The sequence below is a fragment of the Peromyscus leucopus genome, chromosome 14 (genome assembly GCF_004664715.2).
Source record: "Peromyscus leucopus breed LL Stock chromosome 14, UCI_PerLeu_2.1, whole genome shotgun sequence".
In the NCBI taxonomy this organism is placed as follows: domain Eukaryota; kingdom Metazoa; phylum Chordata; class Mammalia; order Rodentia; family Cricetidae; genus Peromyscus; species Peromyscus leucopus.
In genome coordinates, this window is record NC_051075.1 from 73,020,654 (window position 1) to 73,025,398 (window position 4,745).

Genomic DNA, 4,745 nt, shown 5'->3' on the forward strand with positions numbered 1-4,745 from the left:
TCTATTGACATTGTGATGGACGATAACTGACTTGCCCTGAAGAATGAAGCAGACTTGCTGGGCTGTTCCAGCCTATCAGGGGAGAGAGCGAGGATTAAAGAACCAATTATAAATGGATATTTACCTGATAGATTAGGACGGCGACGTTCGAGCAGTCTTGCTCTATTAGGCAAATGATCTATGCCCCGCCAAGGTTTATAAATATGTATTTCACTAAAAGACTTAAGTCCTGGCAATAATTAAAATGTGGTTCATAGAGTTCCGTTAAAGTCGTGGCCCCCTTTCTGATTATTCACAAGAAAATGAGCTTTAAACGATGCTACAGCATGAGGTTTGCTCCTCTTCTCTGTGACTTTACGTGAATGGTATGGAGGAGTTAACTTGTCCCAGAGCACTCCGTGTTACTGTGCCTCTCCTCCTCAGCCTCCAGTGCTGGGATTATGGAATTTCTACATGGCTTCTGGGTATTGAACTGAAGTCCTCATACTTCCGCATCAAGCACTGCATGGACTGAGCTGTCTACCTCCCGAGCCCTGCTTTCTTTGATTGGTCCCTGTGCATCCACAGGCCAGATATGTCCCAACAAGGGTTCTGTGCAGTCACCTCTGTCAAAGGCCTCACAGATCGGCTCACCCAGGGTCAGGGGTCTCCTCTTTGATGTCTTGAGCTCTCTTTGCATAGCCCTGTGAACTTTAAAGCAATAGAAGCAGAGGGGAGGCTGAGGGGCTTCGCTTAGTCCAGAATCATCCCAGTGAAGACCGCTTTGCAGACAGGCTTGATGCAGCCTTTCTCCCATACCCGGCTCTGCCTGTGATGAATGAAGCCCGGAGTCAGGCTGGAGACGCGCTGGCTTGATCTACTCATCTGGAAGGGCTGTGGATATTATTTGAGCAGTGATGCTAACATTACACCTCCACGGTAGCATTCCCAGGCCCTTACGTCTGAGAAAGTGCTTTTAGCCTTGGCTCAAAGGCAACGATCTTGGAATGCAGGCTCTTTCGGAGGTACATGCACCCCCATGAAGATGAGTTGCTTTCTCTCAGGAGACTGGTGGGGGCAGCCAAGCTTTAAATAAATAAAATGAAAGCTCCCATCATCCGGGATGCCCTGGAGCCAAGTGTTTTCAGGGTTCTAATGTAGGTAGGAAGTGCGGAGAGGCTGACATGGTAGAGGGGAAAAGAGGGAGGCTGGAGGCCAGAACTGGCTCTCAGGAGGATGGGCTTCCCAGTGGGAGTCCGGGGAGGGGTGACTGTGCCTCTGTAAACTCTGCCAGTTTCCACGCCTAAACACCATTTGTACATTTATGAGAAGGCTTTGTACCCAAAGGGAAAGAGAAATCATAACGTTTACATATGTACCAGGTAGGTGACCTGTCTGTCTCCTGTGTGTGTGCAGCCCAGGAATGTTGGAAGTGTCATATTGCCACATAGGGTAGTTGTCATAGACTTCTTACTGTCCCCTCTCTGGGAACAGAGCATGCCCAGTTTATACTCTAGAGCAAATGCTTGCTGCTTTCATCAGTGGCTCCCAAGGCTTCAGGGAGTCCTAGGAGGAGAGAAGTCTGCACACAGGCAGGCTGGAGACAGAAAAGGTTCACAGAGAGACAACTAGGACCCAAAGAGCATGCCTGTAATCTCAGACCTTGGGAAGCTGAGGCAGGAGGATTGTGGGCTTGAGGTTAAACCAGGAAGCACAGCCAGATCTTGCCTCAAAAAAACTAACAAACCCAGTCTGGGGAGATGACTTGGTTGGTAAAGTACTTGCTTTGGGAGCTGAGGACCTGAGTTCGATTCCCAGAACCCATGTAAAAAGCTGAGCATGATAATATGTGATAAAATCCCAGGCTGGGGAGGCAGACAGGAGAGTCCCTGGGTCTCTCTGGCCAGCCAGGTATTCTACCTGGTAAGCCCCCACCAAGAGAGAGACTCTGTCTCAAAGGAGATGGGTGGTGTTTTTGAGGAGACTGCCAAGGCTGTCTTCAGGACAAACATGCATGTACACAAGTGTGCCCCCTATGAGTACACACACACATACATACATGCACACACACAGACAGACAGACATACACACACAGACATACACAAATGCACGCACACAGAAGCACAGAAATACACACAGATAGACACACACAGAGACATACACACATGTACACACACATGCATACATACACACATACACACAGAGACACACATACACATAGACACACACATATGCACACACACAGAGTCAAAGGCAGAGACATATACATATGCACACACACACACACACACACACACACACACACACACACATGTATAAACAAATGAAAACTAACCAAGCAACGTTCAACTAACAACAACCAACGAAGCAAGACAACCCAAAGTGCACTGTCAGCTCAAGTTTACCTCATTTGTTCTTTAGATCAGAGATTAGCAACCTGAGTCCTGAGGACTGTCCAGCATCGTGGTTGGCGTCCATGCCCGCTTTCTGTCCATGATGAGGGAGCAGAGTAGCCAGAGTGAGTACCACAAATCTAAAAAGCCCCTGGCTGTACTCACCACAGGAAAATGTACAGACCCCCTGGGCTGTAAGTGACACTGTGTGAGGAGGTGTCTGTCTGCCGGGTCCCCGTCTGGTATTATTTTCTGGCTGCAGTTTGATTGATGACCAGCCCTTGGGAGGTGTGTTAGGCAAGGTTCTCTGGAGGAACAGAGACAATGGAATGTGTGTGCTGTGTTTTACACCTCAGACTGGCTTCTGGGATGGAGCTGGGTAGTCCAAAAATGGCTGTTTCCTGGAGAGGCAGAGGAACAGGTGTCTGCCAGTCCAAGAAGCTGGATGCCTCAGCAGACCCAGTGTGGACTGAAAGCCTTGAAGCTAGCTCCCTGGCTCGTCACTGGTGTTGAGTCCACACTGAAGGGCCAGAGAAACGAGACGACACTGTCAGCAAATGCTGGTGGTACTCATCTCTCCCCCACACACTCTGGCAGAGAGAGGGGCTCACGTGCACATCCACTCTGCCTTCCTTCAGCTTCTTTTCATCCCGGCCACTGGCCGACTGTAGGTGCTATCCACATTCAGGGTGGGTCTTCCCCCACCAGGCTGTCCCACGGGTTCATCTTCTCTGCAAGTACACCTCCCCCATGCTTCCTGGACATCTTATTTATTTGTACGTATGCCCGTGTGAGCGTGGGTGTGCAGGTGCTGTGATTTATGTATGCAGGTCAGAGGGCAGCTTTTGGGGGGTCAGTTCCAGCCTTCTACCTTGTTTTGGAGGCAGGAGGCTCTCTGGTCATTTTTTTTGCTGCTGTCTGTGTACATGAGCTTCTGGGTGATTGATGACCTGGTCTCCACCTCTATCTTGGTAGAGGAGTGCTGGAATTATGGATGCTTGCCACTGAAGCTGGTGTTTGACGTGTGTTACAGGGGTCAAACTCGGGGTGTCAGGCTTGGAAGCAAGGGCCTTCATCCACAGTCATCTCACAGCCCCCCTTTAAGAAATAACAAGACGAAAGACTGAAAATGTTAAATAAGGGAATGGGGAGACGGCTCAGTGGTCAGGAGTGGAGCAGGCATGGCTCTTGCAGAGAAGCTGAGTTTGGTTCCCAGCACCCATATCATGCAGCCCATCATCTCTATCGACAGGTCTCTGGCCTCTGTGGGCACCTGCACTCATGTGCACTTTTCCACACACAGACCCATGCACCCACACACATGATCAAAATGACAAAAACATATCTTTACAACAAGACCAAATGTTGAAATGAGACTCCACATCAACCTACTGGGAAAAGATGACTCCCGCTGCCCATCCACCTGCAGGATGTTCATCCACATGAATTCCCCCTAGGCCTTTAATACATGAATAAAGATACTCGAGAGCCATGCCTATTATGACACTCTAGGTCACCTGGAACTGCCCAAGCACTGTGATGGCAATATTGCTCATATTCCGATAGATTCCTGAAGGGAAGATCTTGTGTCACAAGCATCCAGGAGAGTGTGTCTAATGACATGACCCGGCGATTTGTTACATGTTCATGTACGTGGTGGGGGGGCTGAAGACAAACTTGGGTATCGTTTGTCAGGAGCCATCTGTCTTGGCTTTTCTTTTTAGAACTGACCAGGAACTCAGCAGGCCTAAGTTAGCTAGGTAGCAAGCCCCAGGAATCTGCCTGGTTCTGCCTCCCCAGTACTCAGACTACAAGTGGGCACCACCACGCTCAGCTTCTCCTCTGAGAAACATCTCCCCACGTGGGTTTAATGATACATTTTAATATCTATGAAGTATTATCTGGAAGGGTGTTATTTCTTGTATACTTAACTAGGAGAGAATATAGGAAAATGCCCTTTCAAGCAACACGTACATTTCAAGCCCCCACTTCCCCCTTCCATTATAATTCTAAAGTTCCATAATCATTTTCATCTTATAATTTTCTATTGTGATTCTAAAATTCCGTAATTACACTCATCTTGCAAGTACAGAAATATCAGATATGCCGATCAGTAAAGCATTACAAAGAATTCTTAGTCCTTTTATGGAATTTGTAATTCTTCATCATGGGGAAAATTATATTACATACCAGAAACAAAAATACAGGTGGAGACAAAAAGTGGATTTCTCTAAGAAAGATCCATGTGCACAGACGTTTTACTCCTCACATTGACGTGGACATGACACTGTTAAGACAGAAACTGCCCCTGAGCAAATTGTGCAAGGCTAAATTCATGGCCTTTGGAGAAAATGCTGTTTAATATATTTTAAA

The 4,745-nt window shown here is 47.8% G+C and overlaps 1 long non-coding RNA gene across 1 annotated transcript; it reads right to left on the reverse strand.

Annotated features, from left to right (window-relative positions):
* Window positions 1–2,401: 2,401 nt before the first annotated feature.
* LOC119089067 lies at window positions 2,402–3,829 on the reverse strand. Its single transcript, XR_005092918.1, has 3 exons — window positions 3,765–3,829; window positions 3,244–3,470; window positions 2,402–2,679 (listed from the first exon to the last, which is right to left on the reverse strand). It is a non-coding gene; the product is annotated as an uncharacterized LOC119089067 (long non-coding RNA).
* Between the last annotated feature and the right edge of the window lie 916 nt (window positions 3,830–4,745).